Consider the following 18,896-nt stretch of genomic DNA (forward strand, 5'->3'; position numbering starts at 1 on the left):
TGCAAACGATCCGCTGAAAGGTTTTTCGGTGGAAACAGATGGGTTTTTATCATCGGAAACAGAATTGGCCCTCGACGTCTGAACAACTTTTTTTGAAAAAATCCCTAAGCCGCGCGGTCACAATTTCAGCAAAAATCTGACGTTCTGCAATTCACTCAAAAATGGTGCCAAGCTGTTGCAAACGATCCGCTGAAAGGTTTTTCGGTGGAAACAGATGGGTTTTTATCATCGGAAACAGAATTAGCCCTCGACGTCTGAACAACTTTTTTTGAAAAAATCCCTAAGCCGCGCGGTCATAATTTCAGCAAAAATCTGACGTTCTGCAATTCATTCAAAAATGGTGCCAAGCTGTTACAAAATATCCCCTGAAAGGTTTTTCGGTGGAAACAGATGGGTTTTTATCATCGGAAACAGAATTAGCCCTCGACGTCTGAATAACTTTTTTTGAAAAAATCCCTAAGCCGCGTGGTCACAATTTCGGCAAAAATCTGACGTTCTGCAATTCACTCGAAAATGGTGCCAAGCTGTTGCAAACGATCACCTGAAAGGTTTTTTGGTGGAAACAGATGGGTTTTTATCATCGGAAACAGAATTAGCCCTCGACGTCTGAACAATTTTTTTGAAAAAATCCCTAAGCCGCGCGGTCACAATTTCAGCAAAAATCTGACGTTCTGCAATTCACTCAAAAATGGTGCCAAGATGGGGGAAACGATCCGCTGAAAGGTTTTTTGGTGGAAACAGATGGGTTTTTATCATCGGAAACAGAATTAGCCCTCGACGTCTGAACAACTTTTTTTGAAAAAATCCATAAGCCGCGCGGTCACAATTTCAGCAAAAATCTGACGTTCTGCAATTCACTCAAAAATGGTGCCAAGCTGTTGCAAACGATCCGCTGAAAGGTTTTTCGGTGGAAACAGGTGGGTTTTTATCATCGGAAACAGAATTAGCCCTCGACGTCTGAACAACTTTTTTTAAAAAAATCCCTAAGCCGCGCGGTCACAATTTCAGCAAAAATCTGACGTTCTGCAATTCACTCAAAAATGGTGCCAAGCTGTTGCAAACGATCCGCTGAAAGGTTTTTCGGTGGAAACAGATGGGTTTTTATCATCGGAAACAGAATTAGCCCTCGACGTCTGAACAACTTTTTTTGAAAAAATCCCTAAGCCGCGCGGTCACAATTTCAGCAAAAATCTGACGTTCTGCAATTCACTCAAAAATGGTGCCAAGCTGTTGCAAACGATCCGCTGAAAGGTTTTTCGGTGGAAACAGATGGGTTTTTATCATCGGAAACAGAATTGGCCCTCGACGTCTGAACAACTTTTTTTGAAAAAATCCCTAAGCCGCGCGGTCACAATTTCAGCAAAAATCTGACGTTCTGCAATTCACTCAAAAATGGTGCCAAGCTGTTGCAAACGATCCGCTGAAAGGTTTTTCGTTGGAAACAGATGGGTTTTTATCATCGGAAACAGAATTGGCCCTCGACGTCTGAACAACTTTTTTTGAAAAAATCCCTAAGCCGCGCGGTCACAATTTCAGCAAAAATCTGACGTTCTGCAATTCACTCAAAAATGGTGCCAAGCTGTTGCAAACGATCCGCTGAAAGGTTTTTCGGTGGAAACAGATGGGTTTTTATCATCGGAAACAGAATTGGCCCTCGACGTCTGAACAACTTTTTTTGAAAAAATCCCTAAGCCGCGCGGTCACAATTTCAGCAAAAATCTGACGTTCTGCAATTCACTCAAAAATGGTGCCAAGCTGTTGCAAACGATCCGCTGAAAGGTTTTTCGGTGGAAACAGATGGGTTTTTATCATCGGAAACAGAATTAGCCCTCGACGTCTGAACAACTTTTTTTGAAAAAATCCCTAAGCCGCGCGGTCATAATTTCAGCAAAAATCTGACGTTCTGCAATTCACTCAAAAATGGTGCCAAGCTGTTACAAAATATCCCCTGAAAGGTTTTTCGGTGGAAACAGATGGGTTTTTATCATCGGAAACAGAATTAGCCCTCGACGTCTGAATAACTTTTTTTGAAAAAATCCCTAAGCCGCGTGGTCACAATTTCGGCAAAAATCTGACGTTCTGCAATTCACTCGAAAATGGTGCCAAGCTGTTGCAAACGATCACCTGAAAGGTTTTTTGGTGGAAACAGATGGGTTTTTATCATCGGAAACAGAATTAGCCCTCGACGTCTGAACAACTTTTTTTGAAAAAATCCCTAAGCCGCGCGGTCACAATTTCAGCAAAAATCTGACGTTCTGCAATTCACTCAAAAATGGTGCCAAGATGGGGGAAACGATCCGCTGAAAGGTTTTTTGGTGGAAACAGATGGGTTTTTATCATCGGAAACAGAATTAGCCCTCGACGTCTGAACAACTTTTTTTGAAAAAATCCATAAGCCGCGCGGTCACAATTTCAGCAAAAATCTGACGTTCTGCAATTCACTCAAAAATGGTGCCAAGCTGTTGCAAACGATCCGCTGAAAGGTTTTTCGGTGGAAACAGATGGCATTTTATCATCGGAAACAGAATTAGCCCTCGACGTCTGAACAACTTTTTTTGAAAAAATCCCTAAGCCGCGCTGTCACAATTTCAGCAAAAATCTGACGTTCTGCAATTCACTCAAAAATGGTGCCAAGCTGTTGCAAACGATCCGCTGAAAGGTTTTTCGGCGGAAACAGATGGGTTTTTATCATCGGAAACAGAATTAGCCCTTGACGTCTGAACAACTTTTTTTAAAAAAATCCCTAAGCCGCGCGGTCACAATTTCAGCAAAAATCTGACGTTCTGCAATTCACTCAAAAATGGTGCCAAGCTGTTGCAAACGATCCGCTGAAAGGTTTTTCGGTGGAAACAGATGGGTTTTTATCATCGGAAACAGAATTAGCCCTCGACGTCTGAACAACTTTTTTTGAAAAAATCCCTAAGCCGCGCGGTCACAATTTCAGCAAAAATCTGACGTTCTGCAATTCACTCAAAAATGGTGCCAAGCTGTTGCAAACGATCCCCTGAAAGGTTTTTCGGCGGAAACAGATGGGTTTTTATCATCGGAAACAGAATTAGCCCTCGACGTCTGAACAACTTTTTTTGAAAAAATCCCTAAGCCGCGTGGTCACAATTTCAGCAAAAATCTGACGTTCTGCAATTCACTCAAAAATGGTGCCAAGCTGTTGCAAACGATCCGCTGAAAGGTTTTTCGGTGGAAACAGATGGGTTTTTATCATCGGAAACAGAATTAGCCCTCGACGTCTGAACAACTTTTTTTGAAAAAATCCCTAAGCCGCGCGGTCACAATTTCAGCAAAAATCTGACGTTCTGCAATTCACTCAAAAATGGTGCCAAGCTGTTGCAAACGATCCGCTGAAAGGTTTTTCGGTGGAAACAGATGGGTTTTTATCATCGGAAACAGAATTGGCCCTCGACGTCTGAACAACTTTTTTTGAAAAAATCCCTAAGCCGCGCGGTCACAATTTCAGCAAAAATCTGACGTTCTGCAATTCACTCAAAAATGGTGCCAAGCTGTTGCAAACGATCCGCTGAAAGGTTTTTCGTTGGAAACAGATGGGTTTTTATCATCGGAAACAGAATTGGCCCTCGACGTCTGAACAACTTTTTTTGAAAAAATCCCTAAGCCGCGCGGTCACAATTTCAGCAAAAATCTGACGTTCTGCAATTCACTCAAAAATGGTGCCAAGCTGTTGCAAACGATCCGCTGAAAGGTTTTTCGGTGGAAACAGATGGGTTTTTATCATCGGAAACAGAATTGGCCCTCGACGTCTGAACAACTTTTTTTGAAAAAATCCCTAAGCCGCGCGGTCACAATTTCAGCAAAAATCTGACGTTCTGCAATTCACTCAAAAATGGTGCCAAGCTGTTGCAAACGATCCGCTGAAAGGTTTTTCGGTGGAAACAGATGGGTTTTTATCATCGGAAACAGAATTAGCCCTCGACGTCTGAACAACTTTTTTTGAAAAAATCCCTAAGCCGCGCGGTCATAATTTCAGCAAAAATCTGACGTTCTGCAATTCACTCAAAAATGGTGCCAAGCTGTTACAAAATATCCCCTGAAAGGTTTTTCGGTGGAAACAGATGGGTTTTTATCATCGGAAACAGAATTAGCCCTCGACGTCTGAATAACTTTTTTTGAAAAAATCCCTAAGCCGCGTGGTCACAATTTCGGCAAAAATCTGACGTTCTGCAATTCACTCGAAAATGGTGCCAAGCTGTTGCAAACGATCACCTGAAAGGTTTTTTGGTGGAAACAGATGGGTTTTTATCATCGGAAACAGAATTAGCCCTCGACGTCTGAACAACTTTTTTTGAAAAAATCCCTAAGCCGCGCGGTCACAATTTCAGCAAAAATCTGACGTTCTGCAATTCACTCAAAAATGGTGCCAAGATGGGGGAAACGATCCGCTGAAAGGTTTTTTGGTGGAAACAGATGGGTTTTTATCATCGGAAACAGAATTAGCCCTCGACGTCTGAACAACTTTTTTTGAAAAAATCCATAAGCCGCGCGGTCACAATTTCAGCAAAAATCTGACGTTCTGCAATTCACTCAAAAATGGTGCCAAGCTGTTGCAAACGATCCGCTGAAAGGTTTTTCGGTGGAAACAGATGGCATTTTATCATCGGAAACAGAATTAGCCCTCGACGTCTGAACAACTTTTTTTGAAAAAATCCCTAAGCCGCGCGGTCACAATTTCAGCAAAAATCTGACGTTCTGCAATTCACTCAAAAATGGTGCCAAGCTGTTGCAAACGATCCGCTGAAAGGTTTTTCGGCGGAAACAGATGGGTTTTTATCATCGGAAACAGAATTAGCCCTTGACGTCTGAACAACTTTTTTTAAAAAAATCCCTAAGCCGCGCGGTCACAATTTCAGCAAAAATCTGACGTTCTGCAATTCACTCAAAAATGGTGCCAAGCTGTTGCAAACGATCCGCTGAAAGGTTTTTCGGTGGAAACAGATGGGTTTTTATCATCGGAAACAGAATTAGCCCTCGACGTCTGAACAACTTTTTTTGAAAAAATCCCTAAGCCGCGCGGTCACAATTTCAGCAAAAATCTGACGTTCTGCAATTCACTCAAAAATGGTGCCAAGCTGTTGCAAACGATCCCCTGAAAGGTTTTTCGGCGGAAACAGATGGGTTTTTATCATCGGAAACAGAATTAGCCCTCGACGTCTGAACAACTTTTTTTGAAAAAATCCCTAAGCCGCGTGGTCACAATTTCAGCAAAAATCTGACGTTCTGCAATTCACTCAAAAATGGTGCCAAGCTGTTGCAAACGATCCGCTGAAAGGTTTTTCGGTGGAAACAGATGGGTTTTTATCATCGGAAACAGAATTAGCCCTCGACGTCTGAACAACTTTTTTTGAAAAAATCCCTAAGCCGCGCGGTCACAATTTCAGCAAAAATCTGACGTTCTGCAATTCACTCAAAAATGGTGCCAAGCTGTTGCAAACGATCCCCTGAAAGGTTTTTCGGCGGAAACAGATGGGTTTTTATCATCGGAAACAGAATTAGCCCTCGACGTCTGAACAACTTTTTTTGAAAAAATCCCTAAGCCGCGTGGTCACAATTTCAGCAAAAATCTGACGTTCTGCAATTCACTCAAAAATGGTGCCAAGACGGGGGAAACGATCCGCTGAAAGGTTTTTTGGTGGAAACAGATGGGTTTTTATCATCGGAAACAGAATTGGCCCTCGACGTCTGAACAACTTTTTTTGAAAAAATCGATAAGCCGCGCGGTCACAATTTCAGCAAAAATCTGACGTTCTGCAATTCACTCAAAAATGGTGCCAAGATGGGGGAAACGATCCGCTGAAAGGTTTTTTGGTGGAAACAGATGGGTTTTTATCATCGGAAACAGAATTAGCCCTCGACGTCTGAACAACTTTTTTTGAAAAAATCCCTAAGCCGCGCGGTCACAATTTCAGCAAAAATCTGACGTTCTGCAATTCACTCAAAAATGGTGCCAAGCTGTTGCAAACGATCCGCTGAAAGGTTTTTCGGTGGAAACAGATGGGTTTTTATCATCGGAAACAGAATTGGCCCTCGACGTCTGAACAACTTTTTTTGAAAAAATCCCTAAGCCGCGCGGTCACAATTTCAGCAAAAATCTGACGTTCTGCAATTCACTCAAAAATGGTGCCAAGCTGTTGCAAACGATCCGCTGAAAGGTTTTTCGGTGGAAACAGATGGGTTTTTATCATCGGAAACAGAATTAGCCCTCGACGTCTGAACAACTTTTTTTGAAAAAATCCCTAAGCCGCGCGGTCATAATTTCAGCAAAAATCTGACGTTCTGCAATTCACTCAAAAATGGTGCCAAGCTGTTACAAAATATCCCCTGAAAGGTTTTTCGGTGGAAACAGATGGGTTTTTATCATCGGAAACAGAATTAGCCCTCGACGTCTGAATAACTTTTTTTGAAAAAATCCCTAAGCCGCGTGGTCACAATTTCGGCAAAAATCTGACGTTCTGCAATTCACTCGAAAATGGTGCCAAGCTGTTGCAAACGATCACCTGAAAGGTTTTTTGGTGGAAACAGATGGGTTTTTATCATCGGAAACAGAATTAGCCCTCGACGTCTGAACAACTTTTTTTGAAAAATTCCCTAAGCCGCGCGGTCACAATTTCAGCAAAAATCTGACGTTCTGCAATTCACTCAAAAATGGTGCCAAGATGGGGGAAACGATCCGCTGAAAGGTTTTTTGGTGGAAACAGATGGGTTTTTATCATCGGAAACAGAATTAGCCCTCGACGTCTGAACAACTTTTTTTGAAAAAATCCATAAGCCGCGCGGTCACAATTTCAGCAAAAATCTGACGTTCTGCAATTCACTCAAAAATGGTGCCAAGCTGTTGCAAACGATCCGCTGAAAGGTTTTTCGGTGGAAACAGATGGGTTTTTATCATCGGAAACAGAATTAGCCCTCGACGTCTGACCAATTTTTTAAAAAAAATCCCTAAGCCGCGCGGTCACAATTTCAGCAAAAATCTGACGTTCTGCAATTCACTCAAAAATGGTGCCAAGCTGTTGCAAACGATCCGCTGAAAGTTTTTCGGTGGAAACAGATGGCATTTTATCATCGGAAACAGAATTAGCCCTCGACGTCTGAACAACTTTTTTTGAAAAAATCCCTAAGCCGCGCGGTCACAATTTCAGCAAAAATCTGACGTTCTGCAATTCACTCAAAAATGGTGCCAAGCTGTTGCAAACGATCCGCTGAAAGGTTTTTCGGTGGAAACAGATGGGTTTTTATCATCGGAAACAGAATTAGCCCTCGACGTCTGAACAACTTTTTTAAAAAAAATCCCTAAGCCGCGCAGTCACAATTTCAGCAAAAATCTGACGTTCTGCAATTCACTCAAAAATGGTGCCAAGCTGTTGCAAACGATCCGCTGAAAGGTTTTTCGGTGGAAACAGATGGCATTTTATCATCGGAAACAGAATTAGCCCTCGACGTCTGAACAACTTTTTTTGAAAAAATCCCTAAGCCGCGCGGTCACAATTTCAGCAAAAATCTGACGTTCTGCAATTCACTCAAAAATGGTGCCAAGCTGTTGCAAACGATCCGCTGAAAGGTTTTTCGGTGGAAACAGATGGGTTTTTATCATCGGAAACAGAATTAGCCCTCGACGTCTGAACAACTTTTTTTGAAAAAATCCCTAAGCCGCGTGGTCACAATTTCAGCAAAAATCTGACGTTCTGCAATTCACTCAAAAATGGTGCCAAGATGGGGGAAACGATCCGCTGAAAGGTTTTTCGGCGGAAACAGATGGGTTTTTATCATCGGAAACAGAATTAGCCCTTGACGTCTGAACAACTTTTTTTAAAAAAATCCCTAAGCCGCGCGGTCACAATTTCAGCAAAAATCTGACGTTCTGCAATTCACTCAAAAATGGTGCCAAGCTGTTGCAAACGATCCGCTGAAAGGTTTTTCGGTGGAAACAGATGGGTTTTTATCATCGGAAACAGAATTAGCCCTCGACGTCTGAACAACTTTTTTTGAAAAAATCCCTAAGCCGCGCGGTCACAATTTCAGCAAAAATCTGACGTTCTGCAATTCACTCAAAAATGGTGCCAAGCTGTTGCAAACGATCCCCTGAAAGGTTTTTCGGCGGAAACAGATGGGTTTTTATCATCGGAAACAGAATTAGCCCTCGACGTCTGAACAACTTTTTTTGAAAAAATCCCTAAGCCGCGTGGTCACAATTTCAGCAAAAATCTGACGTTCTGCAATTCACTCAAAAATGGTGCCAAGCTGTTGCAAACGATCCGCTGAAAGGTTTTTCGGTGGAAACAGATGGGTTTTTATCATCGGAAACAGAATTAGCCCTCGACGTCTGAACAACTTTTTTTGAAAAAATCCCTAAGCCGCGCGGTCACAATTTCAGCAAAAATCTGACGTTCTGCAATTCACTCAAAAATGGTGCCAAGCTGTTGGAAACGATCCGCTGAAAGGTTTTTCGGTGGAAACAGATGGGTTTTTATCATCGGAAACAGAATTAGCCCTCGACGTCTGAACAACTTTTTTTGAAAAAATCCCTAAGCCGCGCGGTCACAATTTCAGCAAAAATCTGACGTTCTGCAATTCACTCAAAAATGGTGCCAAGCTGTTGCAAACGATCCCCTGAAAGGTTTTTCGGCGGAAACAGATGGGTTTTTATCATCGGAAACAGAATTAGCCCTCGACGTCTGAACAACTTTTTTTGAAAAAATCCCTAAGCCGCGTGGTCACAATTTCAGCAAAAATCTGACGTTCTGCAATTCACTCAAAAATGGTGCCAAGATGGGGGAAACGATCCGCTGAAAGGTTTTTTGGTGGAAACAGATGGGTTTTTATCATCGGAAACAGAATTGGCCCTCGACGTCTGAACAACTTTTTTTGAAAAAATCGATAAGCCGCGCGGTCACAATTTCAGCAAAAATCTGACGTTCTGCAATTCACTCAAAAATGGTGCCAAGATGGGGGAAACGATCCGCTGAAAGGTTTTTTGGTGGAAACAGATGGGTTTTTATCATCGGAAACAGAATTAGCCCTCGACGTCTGAACAACTTTTTTTGAAAAAATCCCTAAGCCGCGCGGTCACAATTTCAGCAAAAATCTGACGTTCTGCAATTCACTCAAAAATGGTGCCAAGCTGTTGCAAAATATCCCCTGAAAGGTTTTTCGGTGGAAACAGATGGGTTTTTATCATCGGAAACAGAATTAGCCCTCGACGTCTGAACAACTTTTTTTGAAAAAATCCCTAAGCCGCGCGGTCACAATTTCAGCAAAAATCTGACGTTCTGCAATTCACTCAAAAATGGTGCCAAGCTGTTGCAAACGATCCGCTGAAAGGTTTTTCGGTGGAAACAGATGGGTTTTTATCATCGGAAACAGAATTAGCCCTCGACGTCTGAACAACTTTTTTTGAAAAAATCCCTAAGCCGCGCGGTCACAATTTCAGCAAAAATCTGACGTTCTGCAATTCACTCAAAAATGGTGCCAAGCTGTTGCAAACGATCCCCTGAAAGGTTTTTCGGCGGAAACAGATGGGTTTTTATCATCGGAAACAGAATTAGCCCTCGACGTCTGAACAACTTTTTTTGAAAAAATCCCTAAGCCGCGTGGTCACAATTTCAGCAAAAATCTGACGTTCTGCAATTCACTCAAAAATGGTGCCAAGCTGTTGCAAACGATCCCCTGAAAGGTTTTTCGGTGGAAACAGATGGGTTTTTATCATCGGAAACAGAATTAGCCCTCGACGTCTGAACAACTTTTTTTGAAAAAATCCCTAAGCCGCGCGGTCACAATTTCAGCAAAAATCTGACGTTCTGCAATTCACTCAAAAATGGTGCCAAGCTGTTGCAAACGATCCCCTGAAAGGTTTTTCGGCGGAAACAGATGGGTTTTTATCATCGGAAACAGAATTAGCCCTCGACGTCTGAACAACTTTTTTTGAAAAAATCCCTAAGCCGCGTGGTCACAATTTCAGCAAAAATCTGACGTTCTGCAATTCACTCAAAAATGGTGCCAAGATGGGGGAAACGATCCGCTGAAAGGTTTTTTGGTGGAAACAGATGGGTTTTTATCATCGGAAACAGAATTGGCCCTCGACGTCTGAACAACTTTTTTTGAAAAAATCGATAAGCCGCGCGGTCACAATTTCAGCAAAAATCTGACGTTCTGCAATTCACTCAAAAATGGTGCCAAGATGGGGGAAACGATCCGCTGAAAGGTTTTTTGGTGGAAACAGATGGGTTTTTATCATCGGAAACAGAATTAGCCCTCGACGTCTGAACAACTTTTTTTGAAAAAATCCCTAAGCCGCGCGGTCACAATTTCAGCAAAAATCTGACGTTCTGCAATTCACTCAAAAATGGTGCCAAGCTGTTGCAAAATATCCCCTGAAAGGTTTTTCGGTGGAAACAGATGGGTTTTTATCATCGGAAACAGAATTAGCCCTCGACGTCTGAACAACTTTTTTTGAAAAAATCCCTAAGCCGCGCGGTCACAATTTCAGCAAAAATCTGACGTTCTGCAATTCACTCAAAAATGGTGCCAAGCTGTTGCAAACGATCCGCTGAAAGGTTTTTCGGTGGAAACAGATGGGTTTTTATCATCGGAAACAGAATTAGCCCTCGACGTCTGAACAACTTTTTTTGAAAAAATCCCTAAGCCGCGCGGTCACAATTTCAGCAAAAATCTGACGTTCTGCAATTCACTCAAAAATGGTGCCAAGCTGTTGCAAACGATCCCCTGAAAGGTTTTTCGGCGGAAACAGATGGGTTTTTATCATCGGAAACAGAATTAGCCCTCGACGTCTGAACAACTTTTTTTGAAAAAATCCCTAAGCCGCGTGGTCACAATTTCAGCAAAAATCTGACGTTCTGCAATTCACTCAAAAATGGTGCCAAGCTGTTGCAAACGATCCCCTGAAAGGTTTTTCGGTGGAAACAGATGGGTTTTTATCATCGGAAACAGAATTAGCCCTCGACGTCTGAATAACTTTTTTTGAAAAAATCCCTAAGCCGCGTGGTCACAATTTCGGCAAAAATCTGACGTTCTGCAATTCACTCGAAAATGGTGCCAAGCTGTTGCAAACGATCACCTGAAAGGTTTTTTGGTGGAAACAGATGGGTTTTTATCATCGGAAACAGAATTAGCCCTCGACGTCTGAACAACTTTTTTTGAAAAAATCCCTAAGCCGCGCGGTCACAATTTCAGCAAAAATCTGACGTTCTGCAATTCACTCAAAAATGGTGCCAAGATGGGGGAAACGATCCGCTGAAAGGTTTTTTGGTGGAAACAGATGGGTTTTTATCATCGGAAACAGAATTAGCCCTCGACGTCTGAACAACTTTTTTTGAAAAAATCCATAAGCCGCGCGGTCACAATTTCAGCAAAAATCTGACGTTCTGCAATTCACTCAAAAATGGTGCCAAGCTGTTGCAAACGATCCGCTGAAAGGTTTTTCGGTGGAAACAGATGGGTTTTTATCATCGGAAACAGAATTAGCCCTCGACGTCTGACCAATTTTTTAAAAAAAATCCCTAAGCCGCGCGGTCACAATTTCAGCAAAAATCTGACGTTCTGCAATTCACTCAAAAATGGTGCCAAGCTGTTGCAAACGATCCGCTGAAAGGTTTTTCGGTGGAAACAGATGGCATTTTATCATCGGAAACAGAATTAGCCCTCGACGTCTGAACAACTTTTTTTGAAAAAATCCCTAAGCCGCGCGGTCACAATTTCAGCAAAAATCTGACGTTCTGCAATTCACTCAAAAATGGTGCCAAGCTGTTGCAAACGATCCGCTGAAAGGTTTTTTGGTGGAAACAGATGGGTTTTTATCATCGGAAACAGAATTAGCCCTCGACGTCTGAACAACTTTTTTTAAAAAAATCCCTAAGCCGCGCAGTCACAATTTCAGCAAAAATCTGACGTTCTGCAATTCACTCAAAAATGGTGCCAAGCTGTTGCAAACGATCCGCTGAAAGGTTTTTCGGTGGAAACAGATGGCATTTTATCATCGGAAACAGAATTAGCCCTCGACGTCTGAACAACTTTTTTTGAAAAAATCCCTAAGCCGCGCGGTCACAATTTCAGCAAAAATCTGACGTTCTGCAATTCACTCAAAAATGGTGCCAAGCTGTTGCAAACGATCCGCTGAAAGGTTTTTCGGTGGAAACAGATGGGTTTTTATCATCGGAAACAGAATTAGCCCTCGACGTCTGAACAACTTTTTTTAAAAAAATCCCTAAGCCGCGTGGTCACAATTTCAGCAAAAATCTGACGTTCTGCAATTCACTCAAAAATGGTGCCAAGCTGTTGCAAACGATCCGCTGAAAGGATTTTGGTGGAAACAGATGGGTTTTTATCATCGGAAACAGAATTAGCCCTTGACGTCTGAACAACTTTTTTTAAAAAAATCCCTAAGCCGCGCGGTCACAATTTCAGCAAAAATCTGACGTTCTGCAATTCACTCAAAAATGGTGCCAAGCTGTTGCAAACGATCCGCTGAAAGGTTTTTCGGTGGAAACAGATGGGTTTTTATCATCGGAAACAGAATTAGCCCTCGACGTCTGAACAACTTTTTTTGAAAAAATCCCTAAGCCGCGCGGTCACAATTTCAGCAAAAATCTGACGTTCTGCAATTCACTCAAAAATGGTGCCAAGCTGTTGCAAACGATCCCCTGAAAGGTTTTTCGGCGGAAACAGATGGGTTTTTATCATCGGAAACAGAATTAGCCCTCGACGTCTGAACAACTTTTTTTGAAAAAATCCCTAAGCCGCGTGGTCACAATTTCAGCAAAAATCTGACGTTCTGCAATTCACTCAAAAATGGTGCCAAGCTGTTGCAAACGATCCGCTGAAAGGTTTTTCGGTGGAAACAGATGGGTTTTTATCATCGGAAACAGAATTAGCCCTCGACGTCTGAACAACTTTTTTTGAAAAAATCCCTAAGCCGCGCGGTCACAATTTCAGCAAAAATCTGACGTTCTGCAATTCACTCAAAAATGGTGCCAAGCTGTTGGAAACGATCCGCTGAAAGGTTTTTCGGTGGAAACAGATGGGTTTTTATCATCGGAAACAGAATTAGCCCTCGACGTCTGAACAACTTTTTTTGAAAAAATCCCTAAGCCGCGCGGTCACAATTTCAGCAAAAATCTGACGTTCTGCAATTCACTCAAAAATGGTGCCAAGCTGTTGCAAACGATCCCCTGAAAGGTTTTTCGGCGGAAACAGATGGGTTTTTATCATCGGAAACAGAATTAGCCCTCGACGTCTGAACAACTTTTTTTGAAAAAATCCCTAAGCCGCGTGGTCACAATTTCAGCAAAAATCTGACGTTCTGCAATTCACTCAAAAATGGTGCCAAGATGGGGGAAACGATCCGCTGAAAGGTTTTTTGGTGGAAACAGATGGGTTTTTATCATCGGAAACAGAATTGGCCCTCGACGTCTGAACAACTTTTTTTGAAAAAATCGATAAGCCGCGCGGTCACAATTTCAGCAAAAATCTGACGTTCTGCAATTCACTCAAAAATGGTGCCAAGATGGGGGAAACGATCCGCTGAAAGGTTTTTTGGTGGAAACAGATGGGTTTTTATCATCGGAAACAGAATTAGCCCTCGACGTCTGAACAACTTTTTTTCAAAAAATCCCTAAGCCGCGCGGTCACAATTTCAGCAAAAATCTGACGTTCTGCAATTCACTCAAAAATGGTGCCAAGCTGTTGCAAAATATCCCCTGAAAGGTTTTTCGGTGGAAACAGATGGGTTTTTATCATCGGAAACAGAATTAGCCCTCGACGTCTGAACAACTTTTTTTGAAAAAATCCCTAAGCCGCGCGGTCACAATTTCAGCAAAAATCTGACGTTCTGCAATTCACTCAAAAATGGTGCCAAGCTGTTGCAAACGATCCCCTGAAAGGTTTTTCGGTGGAAACAGATGGGTTTTTATCATCGGAAACAGAATTAGCCCTCGACGTCTGAACAACTTTTTTTGAAAAAATCCCTAAGCCGCGCGGTCACAATTTCAGCAAAAATCTGACGTTCTGCAATTCACTCAAAAATGGTGCCAAGCTGTTGCAAACGATCCCCTGAAAGGTTTTTCGGCGGAAACAGATGGGTTTTTATCATCGGAAACAGAATTAGCCCTCGACGTCTGAACAACTTTTTTTGAAAAAATCCCTAAGCCGCGTGGTCACAATTTCAGCAAAAATCTGACGTTCTGCAATTCACTCAAAAATGGTGCCAAGCTGTTGCAAACGATCCCCTGAAAGGTTTTTCGGTGGAAACAGATGGGTTTTTATCATCGGAAACAGAATTAGCCCTCGACGTCTGAATAACTTTTTTTGAAAAAATCCCTAAGCCGCGTGGTCACAATTTCGGCAAAAATCTGACGTTCTGCAATTCACTCGAAAATGGTGCCAAGCTGTTGCAAACGATCACCTGAAAGGTTTTTTGGTGGAAACAGATGGGTTTTTATCATCGGAAACAGAATTAGCCCTCGACGTCTGAACAACTTTTTTTGAAAAAATCCCTAAGCCGCGCGGTCACAATTTCAGCAAAAATCTGACGTTCTGCAATTCACTCAAAAATGGTGCCAAGATGGGGGAAACGATCCGCTGAAAGGTTTTTTGGTGGAAACAGATGGGTTTTTATCATCGGAAACAGAATTAGCCCTCGACGTCTGAACAACTTTTTTTGAAAAAATCCATAAGCCGCGCGGTCACAATTTCAGCAAAAATCTGACGTTCTGCAATTCACTCAAAAATGGTGCCAAGCTGTTGCAAACGATCCGCTGAAAGGTTTTTCGGTGGAAACAGATGGGTTTTTATCATCGGAAACAGAATTAGCCCTCGACGTCTGACCAATTTTTTAAAAAAAATCCCTAAGCCGCGCGGTCACAATTTCAGCAAAAATCTGACGTTCTGCAATTCACTCAAAAATGGTGCCAAGCTGTTGCAAACGATCCGCTGAAAGGTTTTTCGGTGGAAACAGATGGCATTTTATCATCGGAAACAGAATTAGCCCTCGACGTCTGAACAACTTTTTTTGAAAAAATCCCTAAGCCGCGCGGTCACAATTTCAGCAAAAATCTGACGTTCTGCAATTCACTCAAAAATGGTGCCAAGCTGTTGCAAACGATCCGCTGAAAGGTTTTTTGGTGGAAACAGATGGGTTTTTATCATCGGAAACAGAATTAGCCCTCGACGTCTGAACAACTTTTTTTAAAAAAATCCCTAAGCCGCGCAGTCACAATTTCAGCAAAAATCTGACGTTCTGCAATTCACTCAAAAATGGTGCCAAGCTGTTGCAAACGATCCGCTGAAAGGTTTTTCGGTGGAAACAGATGGCATTTTATCATCGGAAACAGAATTAGCCCTCGACGTCTGAACAACTTTTTTTGAAAAAATCCCTAAGCCGCGCGGTCACAATTTCAGCAAAAATCTGACGTTCTGCAATTCACTCAAAAATGGTGCCAAGCTGTTGCAAACGATCCGCTGAAAGGTTTTTCGGTGGAAACAGATGGGTTTTTATCATCGGAAACAGAATTAGCCCTCGACGTCTGAACAACTTTTTTTAAAAAAATCCCTAAGCCGCGTGGTCACAATTTCAGCAAAAATCTGACGTTCTGCAATTCACTCAAAAATGGTGCCAAGCTGTTGCAAACGATCCGCTGAAAGGATTTTGGTGGAAACAGATGGGTTTTTATCATCGGAAACAGAATTAGCCCTTGACGTCTGAACAACTTTTTTTAAAAAAATCCCTAAGCCGCGCGGTCACAATTTCAGCAAAAATCTGACGTTCTGCAATTCACTCAAAAATGGTGCCAAGCTGTTGCAAACGATCCGCTGAAAGGTTTTTCGGTGGAAACAGATGGGTTTTTATCATCGGAAACAGAATTAGCCCTCGACGTCTGAACAACTTTTTTTGAAAAAATCCCTAAGCCGCGCGGTCACAATTTCAGCAAAAATCTGACGTTCTGCAATTCACTCAAAAATGGTGCCAAGCTGTTGCAAACGATCCCCTGAAAGGTTTTTCGGCGGAAACAGATGGGTTTTTATCATCGGAAACAGAATTAGCCCTCGACGTCTGAACAACTTTTTTTGAAAAAATCCCTAAGCCGCGTGGTCACAATTTCAGCAAAAATCTGACGTTCTGCAATTCACTCAAAAATGGTGCCAAGCTGTTGCAAACGATCCGCTGAAAGGTTTTTCGGTGGAAACAGATGGGTTTTTATCATCGGAAACAGAATTAGCCCTCGACGTCTGAACAACTTTTTTTGAAAAAATCCCTAAGCCGCGCGGTCACAATTTCAGCAAAAATCTGACGTTCTGCAATTCACTCAAAAATGGTGCCAAGCTGTTGGAAACGATCCGCTGAAAGGTTTTTCGGTGGAAACAGATGGGTTTTTATCATCGGAAACAGAATTAGCCCTCGACGTCTGAACAACTTTTTTTGAAAAAATCCCTAAGCCGCGCGGTCACAATTTCAGCAAAAATCTGACGTTCTGCAATTCACTCAAAAATGGTGCCAAGCTGTTGCAAACGATCCCCTGAAAGGTTTTTCGGCGGAAACAGATGGGTTTTTATCATCGGAAACAGAATTAGCCCTCGACGTCTGAACAACTTTTTTTGAAAAAATCCCTAAGCCGCGTGGTCACAATTTCAGCAAAAATCTGACGTTCTGCAATTCACTCAAAAATGGTGCCAAGATGGGGGAAACGATCCGCTGAAAGGTTTTTTGGTGGAAACAGATGGGTTTTTATCATCGGAAACAGAATTGGCCCTCGACGTCTGAACAACTTTTTTTGAAAAAATCGATAAGCCGCGCGGTCACAATTTCAGCAAAAATCTGACGTTCTGCAATTCACTCAAAAATGGTGCCAAGATGGGGGAAACGATCCGCTGAAAGGTTTTTTGGTGGAAACAGATGGGTTTTTATCATCGGAAACAGAATTAGCCCTCGACGTCTGAACAACTTTTTTTCAAAAAATCCCTAAGCCGCGCGGTCACAATTTCAGCAAAAATCTGACGTTCTGCAATTCACTCAAAAATGGTGCCAAGCTGTTGCAAAATATCCCCTGAAAGGTTTTTCGGTGGAAACAGATGGGTTTTTATCATCGGAAACAGAATTAGCCCTCGACGTCTGAACAACTTTTTTTGAAAAAATCCCTAAGCCGCGCGGTCACAATTTCAGCAAAAATCTGACGTTCTGCAATTCACTCAAAAATGGTGCCAAGCTGTTGCAAACGATCCCCTGAAAGGTTTTTCGGCGGAAACAGATGGGTTTTTATCATCGGAAACAGAATTAGCCCTCGACGTCTGAACAACTTTTTTTGAAAAAATCCCTAAGCCGCGTGGTCACAATTTCAGCAAAAATCTGACGTTCTGCAATTCACTCAAAAATGGTGCCAAGCTGTTGCAAACGATCCCCTGAAAGGTTTTTCGGTGGAAACAGATGGGTTTTTATCATCGGAAACAGAATTAGCCCTCGACGTCTGAATAACTTTTTTTGAAAAAATCCCTAAGCCGCGTGGTCACAATTTCGGCAAAAATCTGACGTTCTGCAATTCACTCGAAAATGGTGCCAAGCTGTTGCAAACGATCACCTGAAAGGTTTTTTGGTGGAAACAGATGGGTTTTTATCATCGGAAACAGAATTAGCCCTCGACGTCTGAACAACTTTTTTTGAAAAAATCCCTAAGCCGCGCGGTCACAATTTCAGCAAAAATCTGACGTTCTGCAATTCACTCAAAAATGGTGCCAAGATGGGGGAAACGATCCGCTGAAAGGTTTTTTGGTGGAAACAGATGGGTTTTTATCATCGGAAACAGAATTAGCCCTCGACGTCTGAACAACTTTTTTTGAAAAAATCCATAAGCCGCGCGGTCACAATTTCAGCAAAAATCTGACGTTCTGCAATTCACTCAAAAATGGTGCCAAGCTGTTGCAAACGATCCGCTGAAAGGTTTTTCGGTGGAAACAGATGGGTTTTTATCATCGGAAACAGAATTAGCCCTCGACGTCTGACCAATTTTTTAAAAAAAATCCCTAAGCCGCGCGGTCACAATTTCAGCAAAAATCTGACGTTCTGCAATTCACTCAAAAATGGTGCCAAGCTGTTGCAAACGATCCGCTGAAAGGTTTTTCGGTGGAAACAGATGGCATTTTATCATCGGAAACAGAATTAGCCCTCGACGTCTGAACAACTTTTTTTGAAAAAATCCCTAAGCCGCGCGGTCACAATTTCAGCAAAAATCTGACGTTCTGCAATTCACTCAAAAATGGTGCCAAGCTGTTGCAAACGATCCGCTGAAAGGTTTTTTGGTGGAAACAGATGGGTTTTTATCATCGGAAACAGAATTAGCCCTCGACGTCTGAACAACTTTTTTTAAAAAAATCCCTAAGCCGCGCAGTCACAATTTCAGCAAAAATCTGACGTTCTGCAATTCACTCAAAAATGGTGCCAAGCTGTTGCAAACGATCCGCTGAAAGGTTTTTCGGTGGAAACAGATGGCATTTTATCATCGGAAACAGAATTAGCCCTCGACGTCTGAACAACTTTTTTTGAAAAAATCCCTAAGCCGCGCGGTCACAATTTCAGCAAAAATCTGACGTTCTGCAATTCACTCAAAAATGGTGCCAAGCTGTTGCAAACGATCCGCTGAAAGGTTTTTCGGTGGAAACAGATGGGTTTTTATCATCGGAAACAGAATTAGCCCTCGACGTCTGAACAACTTTTTTTAAAAAAATCCCTAAGCCGCGTGGTCACAATTTCAGCAAAAATCTGACGTTCTGCAATTCACTCAAAAATGGTGCCAAGCTGTTGCAAACGATCCGCTGAAAGGATTTTGGTGGAAACAGATGGGTTTTTATCATCGGAAACAGAATTAGCCCTT

The sequence above is a fragment of the Podarcis filfolensis genome (genome assembly GCF_964270895.1).
Source record: "Podarcis filfolensis genome assembly, chromosome: 2".
Classification (NCBI taxonomy): Eukaryota; Metazoa; Chordata; class Lepidosauria; order Squamata; family Lacertidae; genus Podarcis; species Podarcis filfolensis.